We start from the raw sequence: 19,371 nt of genomic DNA, 5'->3' as shown, positions 1-19,371 counted from the left end.
TGCAATCCATTTCAAAACACCAATGTCATTTTTCACAGGAATAGGAAAAATCCTAATATTTATATGGAACAAAGAAAAAGACCAAATAGCTAAATCAATCCTGAACAAAAAGAACAAAGCTAGAGACATGACACTGCCTGATGTCAAGATATACACAAGCTTATTGTAACTCAAATAGCATGGCATTGGTATAAAAACGGTCAAAGACCAATGGGACAGAATAAAGAACCCAGAAATAAGTTCGTATATTTACAGCCAACTTATTTTTGACAAAGATATCAAGAACATACATTGTGGAAAAGAAACCTTCTTAACTAAATGGTGCACAAAAGTGTGAATATCCATATGTGGAAGAATGAAACTGGATTCTTGACTCTCACCATACACAAAAATCAACTCAAAATGGACTAAACACTTACACATAATATCTGAAGCTATAAAACTACTAGAAGAAAAAATAGAGGGAAACATTTCAGGACGTTGGTTTAGGCAAAGATTTTATGGCTAAGACAAGACATCAAAAGCACAGGCACAAAAGTAGACAAATGTTACTATCTTAAACTAAGTTTCTGCACAACAATGTAAACAATCAAAAGAATGAAGAGACAACCTGATAAATCAGAGAAAGTATTTGTAAACTCTTCATCTGGCAAGGGATGAATATCTGGAATATAAAAAGGTCTCAAACAACTCATCAGTAAAAAATAAAATAATCAAATTAAAAGAGGTTAAAGGACATAATTAGACATTTCTCAAAAGAAGACATACAAATAACCAACAGGTAGATGAAAATATGCTCAAAGTCACTAATCAGGAAAATGTGAACCAAAACCAAAATGAGGTATCATCTTACTTCATTTAAAGTGGCTATAATTAAAAACAGATAAAAAATAATAAATGCTCTCGGGATCCAGAATAAGGGAACTCTTATATACTGTTTATAGGAATGTAAATTAAGGTAGTCTTTGGGAAAACAGTATGAAGATTTATCAAAAAAAATTAAAAATATAACTACCATGCTATCTAGCAATCCCACTACCGGATATTTTTCCAAAGGAAAGGAAATCAGTATATCAAAGGGGGACCTGCATCCCCATGCATATTGCGGCACTATTCACAATAGTAAACATATGGAATTAACCTCAGTGTCCATCAATGGAGAAATGCATAAAAAATATGGTATATATTCACAATGGCATATTATTTGGCCATAAAAAAGGATTAAATCATGTCATTTGCATCAATTTGGATAGAACTAAAGGCCATATGTTAGGTAAAATAAGGCACAGAAAAACAAATATCACATATTTCTACTCATATATGGGAGCTAAAAAGTTGATCTCAAGGAGGTAGAGAGTAGAATGATAGATACCAGAGGCTAGGAAGGGTGTTTGGGGGGGTAAGGAGAATTAAGGGGTTGGTTAATGGGTATAAGCATATAGCTTGAAAGAATATGTAAGTTCTAATGTTTGATGGCAGAGTAGGGCACTATAGTTAACAACACTATTATACACATCAAAATGGCCAGAAGACTTGAAATTCTCCCAACACATAGAGATGATAAATACTCAGGGTGATGGAAACCCTAAATTATCTGACTTAATCCGTGATCATTACATATTCTATGCATGTAACAAAATATCACATGTACCCCATAAATATGTACAAATATTGTTTATCAATTTAAAAAAGATTTTAATCCTCAGTGCCTAGGCATCTGGAAATCTATTCCATCCAGACTTTCTGGCTTGGGACCATGTTGTCGGTTCAACAGTGTCCCTTGAACAAAGAGTCTGTGAAAAAGCCAGGCCTTCTCTCTTCAATGTGGACCACACTAAACACATTAACTTATAAAAGAAAAATAAATGCTCTTTAGACTTCAGTACTTTATATCCTACTCATAACAAATGGTCATGTACATCACAGACAATTGGGACATGATATTTTGTCATAACCCGCAACTAAATATCTGAATTCTGCAACAGTAAGGGTCTTTTCCAAGAGAATATGGAACACAGGGACTCTGCAAGGTGGCCACTTCTGCAGATCTCTCTTGCTATGCAGGGTTGTTTTTTTTTTTTTTTTTTTTTGCCAAAATCACTTGACGTTTGCAAGGACTGATCACCCACCAGTAGATGGGTCACTGCGGTTTCGAAGCCCTGACAAAGTGTTGGTATTTGTTTATGGAAAATCTTGTCTTTACAGGTCTATAATTTTATCTTGAGCAGATGCCTATGTAAAAATCTTTTAATGGTTATTACTTTTGAGAGGATTGTTGTTGCTGGAGAAAAAATGTCCCTGCAATAAGAAATACCCAAATTGGTTAATACATAACTTTTGGGTCTTTTTAAACTATAAATGATGAAATGGCAGAGTGTCACTAAACATGGTAATTCAGAACAGATTAAAATAAACATACATATCGTTGACAATAAGGGCAATATTATAAGATAATGCCATGATGATGATGATATCATGGCATATATTTATGGTTGAATACATCCATCTAATTATTCTGACTTCATCTTTTCTTGGCGTGTAATAATTTCTGTCAATTTATGGAAAATCTGGTAATTACATGAGAGGAAAGTAATGGCTGAGAACACTGAAACAAAGAAGCAATGTTAGGCAGCAATGCTTAGATCCTTGAAGTTAAACCCTGTAGCTATTTACTTTGCACAATTATGTCAGCTCCTCACCAGTGTATCCCAGAGTGACTCAGTAAGGTTCACACCAACAGTTATTGATGGACTGATTGTTAGCTAATGGCTAACAGAGGGAGAGGTTATGCAAGACATAGCTCTAAAAATAGCAGTCCCTTACTAAGCACCTATGGTATCCAAGCTATAGTGTCTTCTATTTGGGACATTAGGATAGAGGTATGATAGGACTTACTTCCAGTGCTCAAAGAAAACCTTCATAGTACATTACTAGGGGAGAAATGGGTGTACACAAATACCCAAATAATAAAAAGGGAAAATTTTGCTAGAGGACAGATGTGGGAAAGGCCACCTCTCAGGCTGGAATTATCAATCCTAGTATGAATATGGACACATTTTAGTGTCCCTTTCCAAAGACTCGGTAAAAATTAGAGTCCTGGCTACCACTGAATTTTTTTTTTTCTTTTTTTTTGAGACGGAGTCTCACTCTGTCGCCCGGGGCTGGAGTGCAGTGGCCGGATCTCAGCTCACTGCAAGCTCCGCCTCCCGGGTTTACGCCATTCTCCTGCCTCAGCCTTCCGAGTAGCTGGGACTACAGGCGCCGCCACCTCGCCCGGCTAGTTTTTTGCATTTTTTAGTAGAGATGGAGTTTCACCATGTTAGCCAGGATGGTCTCGATCTCCCGACCTCGTGATCCACCCGTCTGGGCCTCCCAAAGTGCTGGGATTACAGGCTTGAGCCACTGCGCCCGGCCACCACTGAATTTTTATAACAGTAATGAAACAATCCTACACAGAGCAATGTCCAGAGGATCTGGACATGTAAATACTGTCTCGAGCTAGGCAGCTCCTCATAGTGGGTGTATTTCCTTGGTCTAGCCAACTGAGATGCAAAGATTAAAACTATTCATTTGGTTTGTTTGTCTGAGGTCTAAAAAGTTATTAATTTAATTTGTTAACCCCAGGTGAAGAAATGCTATTTCACCAAACAAGAAATAGTCTGCTTAGCGGAAAAAGTCATCTAAAATTAAAATATATTAATAAGTCATAGCTGCAAGCTAAGGGATTGAAACTTCGGCCAAAGGGGACTTTCCCCTAATTCAAAATAAGTCACAGCTGCAAGCTAAGGATTGAAACTTCCACCAATCATATAGGGAGTTTAAGCTTTACGTGCAGCCTGATGTTTTTAACCAATCAGGCTTGCTAACCCACAAGTGGATAGAAAATAAGTTAATCCTATAGGACAGAAAAAGGAAAAGGGGAGGAGTCATAAAGGGATATAAGCACAGACACCCAAGCCAGAAATGGCAACCCTTCCGGGTCCCCTTCCACTGCCTAGAATCTTTACTTTCGCTTTCACTTTAATAAATCTTGCTGCTGCACAAAAAATAAATAAATAAAATAAAATATATTTAAATATATATGTACAAAAGAAATCATCTTAGTTGAAAATTTATTTAAAATTAAAATGTACATATAAATATATGTATACATATAAATATATAAGCATGTATATGAATACATATAACTATATGTAACTATATAGAATATATATTTAAATTCTTTTTATATATAAAAGGAAAATCAAACGCATATAATGTACATACAGAGTTGACCTTACACAGATCTCTTTGATGTACTTTATGTTTTCAGGCATGCCATTTCACCTCTTACTCTCAATGTATTTATCACTAACATGGACTGTTATGAGGATGTATAGAATATTTTTGAAGCACCTATCACAGTGCATTGCATATAGTAATTACCCTGTATTGGATGCTCAAAATGAAAATAGAATGTTAAGTTTGTGTTTCATACCAAATTTAATACATATGTTAATACAGTCACTCATCAATATTCAATGAGTGCTTCTTATTGCTGAACACTCTTTTGGGTATTAAGGATTCAGAGATGATAAACTGACACAGTTCTTAAGGGATTTACACAGTAGCTGGGGAAAGTGTAACAGTAACAAATAAATAAACAAGATCATGAAATAGAAAAATGCAACGAATTTTATATGGCTGGGCATGACAGAAATATTAAGCAAATCAGGTATATACTAAGTTATAACTATTATAGAAGTCTAGTATCCATAGGAAATTCTCCTTCATTAGAACACTTAAAACACTTAGTTAGAGATAAAGTATTGTACATTAGGTTGATATGTCACTGGCCAAAATTTTCTTCTTCTCCTTTCATGGTTCTGGTTCTTGTTCTCTACTTGCATGTTCCAATTTCATATTACATCACATTTCTCATGTCCTGTTGTCAGAGCTAGGAAGCTAATTATCTTGATCTCTATTTGTTTGAAGTTTAGATTGTAATCCCAACTACTCTGAAGGCTGAGGTAGGAGGATTGCTTGAGCCCAGGAGTTCAAGATCAGCCTGGAAAACACAGTAAGACTCTGTTTCAAAAAACTGTTTAAAAAAATTTAAAAATCATAAATAAGTAAATAAATTGTTGCCTGCAAATACTGGTCTCCTATCAGTCTATCTATTTATGTCCCCAATTACTTTTGTTAAAATCTGTGTAATGTTGTACATCCTGTCTGGCAAAAGCTTTTTTACAAAAACATCTTTGGAAAGTATTGTAAGGGAGACTTCTTACATATCATTGTATTTACAAAGGAAAAAGACATGCATATTCTAGTTGAGTGTTAGCCAGTATTAATCAACAATAGTTCAAAAGGTTTTTATTCCCTTTGTTGTTTCAAATCTCACCCCAAACAACTTCCAAAGCCAACTTCTGTGGCTGAATTTTAAAACTATGATCTGACAAGAAAATGTTACGTGGATGGGCATTTTTCTATTTAAAATCACATTTTCATGAAATATTAATATGAATGCTTTTCTCTGTTACCTTGATTAATATCTAAGTTCTGGTTCCACATGTCAGAACATGATATAAATCCATGGCACAGACATAGGAATACTTATTAATGCACACTAATAACTTTTTTGAGAAAATGTGTTGTTAAAATTGCCACCATTAAGATGTGTCAGAAGGAGATTAAATGTAGCTCAATGAATTTTGTGGTGTTTCTCTTTTTGCAAATAATAATCACACATAAGCAGAATTTAGAAATGTGATTGTGATGTCAGTTTTACTTACATAGCCTCCTAGTCAATCTCCCTACCTGCAATTTTGCTAACCACTAATAAGACCTCCATAGTAAGCCATTATGGTTCCTTTAAACAATGTATTTATTTAACAGTTGCAAATATCAAAGAAAGTTTCACATTGAAACAGATTTGAAATTTTTAACACCTTTGAGAGTAGTGCTCCAAGTTAAGACAAAGTCACAGAACTGGCTTTGTGATTAATTCACAATGATCAATTCACAATGTGATCAATGCAGTGATCAATTCAAGTGATTTATGGTATGCAATTTGTTTAGCAGTGCAGTTATTTGGGTTCTATGTTTCTACGCTTTTTAAATTTTAATTTTATTTGTTTATTTATTTGTTTTGAGACAGAGTCTCACTCTGTCACCCAGGCTGGAATGAAGTGACGCAATCTCGACTCACTGCAACCTCCACCTCCCGGGTTCGAGTGATTCCTGTGCCTCAGCCTCCCGAGTAGCTGGGATTACAGGTGCATGCCACCATGCCAGACTAATTTTTGTATTTTTAATAGAGATGGGGTTTCACCATGTTGGCCAGTCTGGTTTCAACTCCTGACCTCAAATGATCTGCCCACTTCGGCCTCCCAAAGTGCTGAGATTACAGGCATGAGCCACTGTACCAGGCCCTATATTTCTATGCTTGAAGAGTAAAATAACACATGCATAAAAAAGGTGTTCACCGAATTCATGGTTGATGGCTAGAGCATATTACAGAAATGTTGAAATAGAGGGAGAGTGACAAGGCTAGGCAACTGAAAGAAAGCTAAATGGCCTAAGACACTGAGTAAGCAGTAGATTCATAATCTTGTTCACCCACATGCCAAGTTTCTTCTGCTGCAGAAGAATAGTTATTTATACAGGTCACCAGGTGTTGTATAGGATTTGTTACTTGGTGAGTTGACAAAATTGGAAAATTGGTCCCAGTACGTTTCAATCACAGATTTCTTTTGCTTGGTTGATCAGCATTAATGCCAGTGAATTCTCTGTGGTCTCAATTATTACCACATTGTTCTCTTCATTAGAAAAAAAAAAAAAAACGACCCCTTGGAAGCCTGGAAATTATCTGTTTTCCCTCCGTCCTTCTCCCATTTTTTTAAAATTAATTTAGATTTTTTTGATCCTATTTCAATACTCTTTAACAGCTCCCCCAGATGACATAAAACAGACATTCAGGAATCTCTGACTTCCAGTTTCATTAAAATATTATTTTCTCAGGTGTACACAAATTCTTGCCATTTCCTGAGTTTTGCTACATTCTTTATCTTCCTGGATCTCCTCTTTTTGGTATATCCTTCGAGATCTAGCTCCATGTTATCCTGTTCATGCTTCTTTCATGAAACATTTCATGAAAGGTCACTGGGTTTTCTGTACTCCCAGAGTTGATGTCACTATCAGACAATGGTTGAGAGTCAACTGGAGTCATTTGCCTACCAATCCATCTTCTTTACTGCATTGTGAACTGCAAAAACCCCGACGAGGTTATCTTCTGCTTTAGTTTCTCTATGCTTCATGTAGTGCACGGTATTTCTCTGTCTGAAACTCTCTCCTTAACACCCTCTTTAAGAAATTCCTATCATCTTAGAACTAGATAAGTCTTCTTAGGTGTGTGGCTCTGGTGATCTGTCTGTATCACACATGCACATGTTCACGCACACTCTCTCTCTCTCTCTCTCTCACACACACACACACACACACAAATATACACATAAAGTGACAGAAAGTTGACGTACATGAAAAGGAAAATATTCAGAATCTTGGAGGGAAAATGGCCGTGAGCCTTTGTTTCTGTGAACACTAAAATAAAACTCAATCATATATTTGTTAAAGATGTAATTCTGGGCTAAAATCAGGGAAAAGATTTTCAGATGTGTCTTTTCAAAACAAAGTTTCATGAGAATGTCACAATGGGCTTTGGTGTTTGTAATGGCTACCCCAGAGTGTTTAGTTGCTGCACATTTAGTGGCAACGTACTGTATCTTGCCATTAACAAACCTATTACATTTAAAACTTTGGCAGAATATGGTTCAGCAATAATAATAATTTGTATTCATAGCTCAAAACTAATAGCTCAAAGCACTTTACAATGTGCTTTTTAATTTCTGCTCATCCTCATATGCTACTTATTTCATCTTCATCCTGCAAGGTATGTAAGTATATTACTTTCATTTAAATAATAAAATAAATGAAATATTTAATATGAAAATAAAACTAAATAGTCTTTTATAACCATCTAGAGTAACTGGAGAGCTGGTATTTGGGGCAGGAAATATTATAAGGAATATTTGTATTTTCTCTAAGCTCTAGGATCAAGTAAGGGTGATGGCAAAAAGGTTCTTATAGATTAAATGCTAATTTGAGTAATTGGATTTAGCTGGGGTCTTGAGAGTCAAGTTTCCGAGAACAATTGAAGAGGCTTGTTTAGGGAGGAGAGGGGCAGAAACAAATGCTATAGCAACTTGTCAGATGATCTTCCCTATAGTGTTTTAAGACCTATCATTAAATCTCAGTGTTCTGTCTGGGAATCTCTGTTTGTCTTTCCTATCTCTGCAGCTGGGTTCTGAATGTACCCTGAGAAAACAAACCAGGGGTTTTCACTGTGTTTATCTTGTTTGGTTTTCTTCTCAGAATCACAGTCCTGCATCAGCTGTTGACTTAGATCTGAAGGACAGTTGTTTCAAATACTTTTGTCTAATTTTCTAGTTGTTTTAGATTGGGAGGATAAGGATAATTCCTGCTACTCCCTGGCTATAAGTGAAAATCATTTCTTTTAATCAATCTGTGTATTTAAGTGTTCTTTTTTCTCATCTTAGGTCTGGAAAATGAGGTTTTGGAAGAATTATTTCTCATCCAAATTGTAAAATTTATTTGTGTACTTTTTTTGTAACAAACTCTCATCTTCTTAATGTCTGCAGGATCTGTTTTAATTTCCCCTTTTTAATCCTGATATTTATAATTTATAATTTCTTTCTTTGATCCGTAGAGTTAGAGTTCTATCAACTTTGGTTCTGTTATTTCAATGCATTGCATTTTCTTTTGTTTTTTGGAAATCCATGCTGTGGCTGAACTCAAAGTCAGCAGTGAGGGCAGGGAGAAGAGGAATGTGAGCCAATGTTTTTGAAATACTAATTCAGTCCCTCACACTAAGTTGCCTCTTATTCTTATGTCCTCCTTCCAGAAAATTGTTCATCACCTCCATTGACTCATATCAGTGTATCTCTTGGCTACAGGATGGGCACTGCTCCATTTTTTCATTTTTGTCACTGACATTTTGGGATTGCGGAGGAAGACTATACCTAAGCTTGGTAGAGGTGAGAACTGAGTGGAGGCTGAGTATTGTATGCTGTTGTCCAAATCCTTCCATGAAGGAAAGCTTTCTTGGGAATAAGCACCACTCTCCCATCAACTTTGGGCTCTCTTCATTCCTGTCTACTTCCCACTCTTCAATCCCAAATTTCCAGTCTCATTCTTATGCAAGACCATCTACTTCTCTTTTTGCCTTGTCCTTTACAGGCTGTGACTACAAGACCAGAACTTTCTCAACCAAAACATTCCATCAAGGCTCGTTAAGAATTTTCTCAGAATGAGGTCAATCTACCTCAGAAATATGTACTACAATTACAGAGTCAAATTTTTTCTTTCCAAAATAGTATTTTGTATCTTATTCTATACAGGTGAGTACTTACTCTCTCATGCTTAAAATTGTTCAATATCTTATTCTCACACACATAGATGTACACATACATAGAACCATGCACACACAATACATGCAATCAGTTTATAGAGTATGCATCACTATGTTGGCATACATATATCTATGTTAATATTTGTCAATCTAATTAATTTGGAAGGATGTAAATATAATTTTAACAGGAATTTCTTTAGCAGAATGGAAGTGTGGGAGGTGATGAGGGGAAATATTCATACAATTTTTACTTTAATTATTTTTTACTCAATTTACAATACCTTTTTATGTAAAACAAAGATATTTAAAATTCCATGCTTGTCTGCTGTTCCGTTTTATTTTAGATAGCTTCCAAGTTGAAAAACATACTAAGGTAAGTGAAAGATAATGGAAATTTTGTTTAAAGCACCATCCCACAATAAATATTTGAGTTTCTTAGAGATCAGCCATAGATTTTTGCCCAGTAATAAGTCTATAATATTGGAATTTTAGGAAATATGGCAAAATATTTTAGAGTGGGAGATTATTGTGTGGTAGCCCACGAGTCATATATGTGCATACCTAAAAGTGAGATACATCACTGAGCTATGTTACTCTTCCTTCCAGGAAGTTTATTGGAATCTTTCCATGTAGCACAGATTTCAGCAAAACTTCTCTGGGTGAAGAGTCTGAAGCTCCATTGACATGAGGCTCTCAAACACAAGTTTATAATAATGAGAAGGATTAAAAAAGAGTCTGAGCTTTGAATTCAGAAAATACTGGGATCGACTTGCAGCTCACCACTTCCTGATCATGTAACTTTCCGTGTTCTGTTGTGTTGCTCTAAGCATCCTCCATCCTCATCCGCGAAAAGTGGATGACCACCTTCTCAGATGGTGTAGAGATTGCATCAGGTGGGGTGGAATAGAGCACTCAGCCCTGTGCTCTGCGGAGATGCCCTAAATGGGACCCTCTCCATGCCTTCCCTTTACTTCTGATCACCTGCCTGGAGTTATATTCCTAACTTTGCTAACTTTCTATTTCTAGGGACCACTACTATTACTTAGTCCTTTCCACAAGAGGGCCCAAAACAGCTAATGGATTTCGTCATCTAAAAAGATTTTCAGGGAAAGTGAAAATCCTTGAGACACCTGGAAGTAGGCAGATGATTCTCCTACCGTCATTTCGTCTTCTCCCAAACTTTTGTCTATACCTTTCCAGAAGGAATAATTTTCAAATTATGATTCTGCTTCATCTATTGTGGTTGCCCATTTGGCATTGTAGCTTTCTCATTTTATTCTTCTTTGTTCTTTCATACAAGCAGGATGGGATGGGCGTGGTCTTTTATTATTTTTTGTTGCATTGAAATTATGATCAGTTAATTGTATTCTCTTTCCCTACTGATCTGTATAATTTTTTTTTTTTCACTATCATGAGAGAACATACTGATAGTTTAGGTTGCTATTTACTCTAGTCCTGAGATTCTTTTCCATACCTGTTTTGTTACTTGTCTGAGGAAGGTATAGTTTATTTTGTCATTTTCTTAGGAGAATACACAGCCCTTGAATCCACTGGGTTCTCAGTCTATCTCAGGATACCATGTCTGCAAATGGTTTTATTTGATTGCGGAAAGTTCAGAAATTATCAATCTTTTTTCTCCCCAAGATAAATATAAGGTTGTATTAAATTCGTTTTAATCTGATCAGTCATTGGGTTGACAGTCTACATTTGGATATCTGTATTAAGAAATCAAATTTCTTGAATCTTAATAAGCTTGGTCAAATTTATTGTTTAAGGCCACAAGTGGCCGGGCACGGTGGCTCAAGCCTGTAATCCCAGCACTTTGGGAGGCCAAGGACGGGTGATCACGAGGTCAGTAAGATCGAGACCATTCCCTGGGCTAAACACGGTGGAAAAACCCCCGTCTCTACTAAAAATACAAAAACTAGCCGGGCGAAGGTGGCGGGCCCCCTGTAGTCCCCAGCTTACTCGGGAGGGCTGAGGCAGGAGAATGGCATTGGAACCCCGGGGAGGCGGACTTGCAGTGAGCTGAGAATACCGGCCCACCGCACTCCAGGCCTGGGTGACAGAGCAAGACTCCGTCTCAAAAAAAAAAAAAAAGGCCACAAGTAAATAATTAGTATATAAGCAATTTCATTGTGTTACCATAGCAATGGAAATAAAAGAAGCTTGCTTATGTTCAGCATGGAAGTTTAAAATAAAATACAGTCTTTAAAGTGTCTATGCTTAGGAAATGGCCAATAACATCTCATTTTCTCTCCAAAGTCCTTAGATTCTATTTATCATATTATTTGTATTAAGTAGCTTTTTCTACATTCCAAATAACTTCAATATTAGGAATCAAAACTCTATTAATAATAATAATAAATCTTCCCATATCATTGCTCTTTCAGTCTATCCTATCCTATGCTGAAAACTAGGGAAGAGGAGTATAAGACATGTTGCCTAAGATTAAGAAGATGATTTCCTAGCTAGTGAAACATCTGTCTATAGAATTACATGGATTTACACATATAGTTACAAAACAAAACTCCACATTTCATAGAATGGAACTGTAATTAGTGTGATGTAAATAAGTGAGCTGGGAAGAAAGGAGGACTTAAGTAGTATCGAGTAGTTTAGAAATTCTTAGTTGAAAATGCGAGGAGTTTAGCTAAAGCATTGTAGAAATTCAATTAATTGAAGACACATTGTAAAGACTCACTTATGGTCTGTACATGTAGCGAGGTGATTTAGGAGATACAAAGATGAATAAAATAGGATTTGTGTGTTTTGGAAGCTTCATAACTGGATTAACTGGATGGTTTGTGTAGATGCATAGCTAAGCCTAGAATAGATAATGTGACGGGCACCACAATGGCAAGTGAACTAGGAGGCTAGGGAAGTAAAATATTTAATTCCTATAAGATTTTTAAAAATTGTTGGGGAAGATGTAGTTGAGCTAGCTTTTGAGGCATGGGTAGAAATTCTATGGGAAGAATTGATGAAAATTGCCCTGGAGGGTAATATGGAGGAGAATCTGGTGTATTTATTGTACACATAATCATAATTAATAGACACTCTGTTCCATGACTTTTGCCCTTATACTGTGTAATCTTTTTCCACTCCAATTCTGGGCTCAGCAAATTACTTTCTTATGCCCATGAGGTGTTAGTGAATGGAGTATTATCAATGTAAAGTAGTTAACAACTTGAGAGGTCAATTTCTGTGGCAATCTTCAACAGTTGTGCTTGCTCTTTCTTGCCTAGAACAGCCTGAAAGAGGATAAAAATCATCTGGGAGACAGATGAGTCACCCCTGCCAAGGCCATCTTAGGACCATTAAGAGACAGACAATTCCCTAGATATGTATGTGAGTACAGATAGGGCCAGAGATCAGAAGACCTGCACATTTAAGTCCAGCCCAAATCACTAAATTTGCAGATTAGACATCAGTTGTACTTGGTTGTTATTTTAAGCCACAAAGTTTTGGAAATCATTTGTTATGCAGTGTCATTATTGCAGTAGTCATTGACAGAGTAGAAGGATGGTTACCAGAGGCTGGTAAGGGTAGTGGGGGGTGGATGAGGTGAGGATGGTTAACGGATACAAAAATTAGAAAGAATGAATATAAGACCTGCTATTTGATATCACAACATGGTGGCTGTAGTCAAAAATAAGTTAATTGTACATTTTAAAATAACTAAAAGAGTACAATTGGATTGTTTATAACACAAGGAATAAGTGCTTGAGGAAATAGATACCCCATTCTCCATGATACGATTGCCATGCATTACATGCCTGTATAAAAACATCTCATATACCCCATAAGTATATAAAACTATTATATACCTACTAAAATTAAACATTAAAAACATTACAAATCACTGATACAGATATTCTTCCAGGTAAAATGAGATGAGAAATGTGTTTGCGGTCTGTCTGAAGACATACAAAAGACAATTTAAATAATAGTTATTGACTGATTTAGGTGGATTCTATGTTACATACTTTTCTCAGTTGCTTAAATGCCACCATAATTCCTATTTTGTTTTCATAGAAACTGAGGCACAGGCACCACCCCATTTGTTAAATAATGAGTTCATATAGCTGCTAAATGGCAGTTATAGGTGAGAACAATGCAAGAAAATACAGCTTGTACCATATGAAATCTGAACATAGATCTATGTCTCGCATTGAATTTCAGAGTTGGCAATGTTGTCCAGATCACAGGTTTAATGTAACAGTGTAAGAAAGGTCAAGACTATATGTGGAGTTGGTAAATATTTATATAAAAGAAGGTCAAAGAAAAGGTGTAGAACTCATCAGAAATTGAGGGGCAGACAGAGGTGAAGTAAATGATAATGGAAAAAAATATGTTCAGAGAGGAGAGAATGAATCTATAAAAGAGTGATGAAGGAGGAAAGAATTGGAGAAGCAATAACTCAGCAATAGTGTTTCTTACTCCAGAGAAGCTAGAATAACTTATTGGCAGGTTAGCTTCCATTCATTTCCACAGTTCCTACGGAGTGCTGGAGGCCAAGCTGCAGTGGATTCAGAAGAGAATGGGAATTCAAAAAGTTAAAGGAACAGTTGTGGTCTTATTTTTCCTACCTCAGAAGGAAGAGTAAAACTAGAAAGAAGAGTAAAGGTCTTATTACTAAGAAGAAATAGGAGGAAAGGAGTTACAGAAAAAATCTGAAAGAATGATAGTTAATGGGATAAGATCATTTCAAAGATGGGTAGGGATGTGGTCAAGAACTAAAATGGGTAAGTGAGAACAACTTCTTCCACTGAGAAAAGTGACAGTTGGAGAGAATAGACATATGTGTCGGTAAATATGTATATCAGTAGTTTGGAATATAAAGGTTTCCATGAGTGTTCCCTAGAGTTTTCTCAGTGAAGCAGATTAGTTTCTCTGCTGAAAATGAAAGCCATAGAGGGTAGCTAACGTGACTTAGGAAGGTGGATATGATAAAGGAGTTGACATAAATTAAGGAAAATAATTGATCAGCAATATTAAATTCCCAATTGAGTTCAGATACTATTAATTAAGTGCACAATTATGTAGTTCCCAGACATCAGATGCCGAAATAAAGGATTTAAGAGTGGTTGAGAAAGGATATGGAAGGGGAAAGGAATGAATGGCGCAGTGGAAGTTGCAAATGAGAGCAGCAAAGTAGTCTGTCTTGGGTCCAGACTCATTGACGAAAGAACCTGAAGATAGGGAGAAATCAGTAAGAAACATACACCACTATCCGCTACCACTAGGCTCAGGCCACATCAGATTTATCTTTGTTCCTTGAAAACAACAAGTATGTTCTCGGCTGAGGCCTTTGTTCCACTTATTTCCTCTGCATGGAACAGCCTTCCCAAGATCTTCACTTGCTGATTCTTTTTCACTATTCAGATTTTAGTTTAAATGTCACCTGCTCATGAAACTACCTGTGTGCACCTTATCTCAGTTGCCACCCCTACAAGCCCAAGGTCATCTCTCTTGCATTATTTTCCCAACTACCTGTGTCTATCACCTGTCCTACTTACTAAAATATGACCTATATGAGGGCATTTACTTGGTATCATCCACCATCATCTTCTTACTCTTAACATGGTGTTTGGCACCTTTGAAAGATTCAGAGAATACTTGCTGTTGGATCAGTGCTAAATTCAGAGAATAGAATATAGGAGATTTAACAGGTAGACTAGTCCTGAATAAGGAAAAGATGTAGAATTTGGCCACAGGAGCCTTGCTGAAATAGAGAGTAATCGAGGGCTATTGTCATTGAGGAAGCCAAGGGTGAAAGTCTAGAGAATTTGATCCAGTGACCAAATGATTATTTAAATCAACAAGATTTAGAATGCTGAGGAAGACGGTAAACCATGACCTTGACTTTGCAGCAACTACAATGAGTTTTCCAAGGAAGCTGAGACACCTTAGGAAAGCTACAAGTGTCACCATCACCTTCTAGACTATGAGATACAGGAAAATGATCAAACAATATCTGGAGCCTTACATGGAAGTATGGACCACAGAGAGAGCCAACAGAGGGACAATTTTTAATTGAGAGAGAAGCAGTGTCTGAAAAAAGTGAGGGTAGAGAGAGCTGAGTTTTAAAAAAGTGATTAATTTCAGACACAACGTGGATTTTTTTATGATCTCTCAGCTTAGCTGTATCATGGGTAGAAAACGACTTTTAAGAGTTTGAGTCAGAGATAGCACGGACATGGTGGTGGAAGTGCAGAGATTAGCAAACATAGCCACTCAATACATGATTTTTCAATTAACAAACCAATAATGCTAGCTCTCATCAGGATCCTGCACAGTGGGCCTTCATTTGATTTAATTTTCTTTCTTAGGCCAGGTGCGGTGACTCATGTCTGTAATCCTAGCACTTTGCGAGGTCAAAGTGGGTGGATCCCATGAGCTCAGGAGTTCGAGACCAGCCTGGGCAACATGGTGAGACCTCGTCTCTGCCAAAAAAAAAACCACGAAAAGTAGCTGGGCTTGATGTCACACACCTCTACTCTCGGCTACTTGTGGGGTTGAGGCAGGAGGATCACTTGGGCCTGGGAAGTTGAGGCTACAGTGAGCTGTGATTTCACCACTGCATTCCATCCCGGATGACAAAGTGAGATCCTGTCAAACACACACACACAACCAAAAAAATTTCTCTCTTGGTGAAAATGTTGACGTTTCTATCATGCTTTAAAACTGTTCTATCCCATATAGTAGCCACTAGCCACATGTGGCTATTTCAATTTCACATTGTTAGAATTAAATAGTATTTTAGTCACACTAACTACATTTCAAGTGCTCAGTAGCCACACATGGGCAAGTGGCTCCAATGCTAGACAGTGCAGACATAGAACATTTCTATAACTACAGAAAATTCTATTGAAAGGCAATGACACAGAACAAATACAACTGTGGCCTCTTTTCTAAAAGCACTCATCACACATCATGCATTTTGACCTTCCACCTTCCAATCAGTTCTGTACTTATTTATTCCTCTAAGACATTGGATAATTATATTAAAATAATATACATGTTTATTAATACTGTATGTTTTCTTCAAACATGCTTCAGCATTCAACACTAGGGCAGCTTCAGTTCAGGATTCACAACCTCGACTCTCACCTATCCTGACTTGGTTTGGTTTCAGCAACTGAAGTTGTTAAAATCCCAATGTGACTCAAGCTTATGTATTTAAGTTATAAAAGTAACAACTAATTGTTTCTACCAGAAAAAAATATTGCTCTGGTGTTGCATTTCAGAAGATCCAGGCAACATTATATTTCTTAAATGGGAATATAGGTATGAAAGGCCAGAATGAAAATAAATGCTTTATTCTAGCTCTTCTGGATCCAGGTTTTATTATTTGTCAATCTTGATTTTGTAAATTTATTAAAGAAATTTGTATTTTCAGTTTTAATTGTCAGTGGCATAACTTAACTGTGCCTTAACCTTTTCCTTAATTGACTTCCTCTTTATGGTTTAGCTGTTTACTAGTTTTTTCCTTCCTTTTCATCCAATAACTATCAATTACAGCATTTAGCGATCATAATTAACACAAAGTTTCTCTTTCTCCAGAGAGTAACCAAACTTATTTATTTATTACCTCTCTTCTGATTTTTTTCGTAAAGCTTATTTTTAATTTCCCAAAATTCAAATGTGTATCATGTTAAGTACACTTAAGGTAAATGTTACAAAAGGAATGTAACTTGTATACATTAGTGACGCATGCACACTTAAAATTTCTGAATAAGCAATTTACTAACATCCCTGCAGTTCATCAGCTTGGAAATTTAAAGAAAAACAAGAACACAGCAAATGTGCATAGCCTTTAAAATTCTTATTACTGCTCTTACGTTCTGGAAGAAATGGTGTTAACCAGACGGCAATAATATTGTGCCTCATAACTTCCTAGAATATGTTTCTAAAAACTGATTGATCTAGAATTTCAAGCTTCGCTTTTTAGCAAATAGTGAAAATATTCATGAATTGTATTCACTTTTAGAATTTCCTCATCAAGAACATATGATAATTGTATTATACAAGTTTGCTACGAGGTAATAAAGGAAGTGGATTCTTTGTTGAGTCTTCACATCTAGGACCTTTGCTTTTTTCTTATATTTGTGGTTTGCTAATAATCAAGCCTAGATAGTCTGCAAAACTGATTGTTCCCTAGATAGAATTAGAAAGGGATAAACATAGGTCCTTGATTTGAATGACCAATAAGAATAAAACAGAAACAAGAACAAAGATCTTGCCTGTAGTTTATCAACTCCCCAGATGTTGTAAACCACTTGTCTCAATAATCCAGCTATTTACAAATACGGCGTGCCCAGCGTCACTGCTGAGCCCACGTTTGTAGGGAAGTGGAGGAATTTTTTAACGTTTTAATCAAGTGTTTTGGTATTGGAGATATACAATGAGATAATGTGTGGTTCATATGAATTTCAGTTTAATGAGTTGGTGCCTGTCTCAGGACGAAACATGCATTTTGGCTATGATGGTTCTAGACTGTTTACAACATAGACTCGGAAGGCCTGGGATAACTGTGACCTGGGCTAATGCATCGTGGAAAGATAATTTCCTCTGCCTTTTTCCTTTTAAAACAAATTGCAGCCTCATATTTCAACCAAATGACCTTTCTAAAACTCCACAGTGACTAATTATAAGAGAACGAGGGGCATTTACTATTAACAAAAAATGGATTAAGTTTTGCCGCAACCTTAGGAGACAACATAGCCAATGATGTTTATAATCTGCAGTGATTAGTAGGGGGTGTCTTCCAAAGGTGGTTGCAGATTGCTTATGGCGCCGTGCTGCTGAGCTCAGTCTATTCAATGCCACAAAGTCAGCAGCTTAAAATTCCCTGTCTGGTTTTTATGTCACTAATAATTTCAATTGATACTGTTCGAACAGAGGAGTAAAGCAAGCAGGAACAGTGAGGATGGGGGATCAAGCATCAATATGAGGCGATAAAGATAAGAAAAAGTAAGAGAGAATAAATGAAGAATAGCTATTCATTCATACCCAAACTATTTATGAGAAACCTAAGATGTATAAAGCACGAGGTTGTGGGCTTTTGGAGTGCAGAGTAAAGGAGACATGCATAGTCCCTGGCTTAGGGGGTGCTTACAGTCAGGTTGGAGAGACAGACCAAAAAAAAACAGGTAAATAATAACATACAACTTGTGAAGTCGTCTGAAGAAAATGAATAAGGTGCACAGATAAATAATAGTAAGAACTTCTCCAAAGATAAGAGAATGGCTTTTCAATTGAAGCTGAAAGTTGAGAAGGATGCAGACGTTTTAACATCTTAGAAAAGAGGAAAAGGGAACAATGTGAGTGAAATTTTTGAATGTGAAAAAGATGAGTGTGCTAATAGTATAAAAAAACTTATGGTAATGAGTATGCTGGTGGGACTGAGAATTAAAGCAGCAACAGGGAAGAGGAAAGAGGTAGTATTGGAGATAGCTGTCAGGTCCTGTCACATCTTGAATGGCAGATCAATGTTCCCGATTCTATGTGATAGGATTTCTTTAGGGTTTTGAGTAGCTGACACTTCTGATTTATATTGTATCGGGAGTGAACGGACTAGAAATGGTCAAAATTGGAAGGGTAGAGATTGCTAAGATAATTGCAGCAGTTCAGGCTAGAGATGGTGATATTGGTGGAGGTACAACGTGAAGGAGACATGGAGAATTCTGAAATATTTTAGAAGAAAAATACATTAGATATACAATTGGATTGAGTATGGGTTTGGAGAAATTGAAAATTTCTCCCAGGTTTCTGAGTTGAAACTTAATCAATGAGTTTAAATATGAGAGTAAGCTTATTGTAGGTTCTAGAGTTCTGGAAATGACCAATGTTAGTGCATTAGTGATTTTTTTTTTTTTTTTTTTTTTTTTTTTTTT

The sequence above is a fragment of the Rhinopithecus bieti genome, unplaced genomic scaffold, assembly GCF_001698545.2.
Source record: "Rhinopithecus bieti isolate Rb0 unplaced genomic scaffold, ASM169854v2 scaffold_64915, whole genome shotgun sequence".
Lineage (NCBI taxonomy): Eukaryota > Metazoa > Chordata > Mammalia > Primates > Cercopithecidae > Rhinopithecus > Rhinopithecus bieti.
This window is presented reverse-complemented; position numbering follows the sequence as displayed.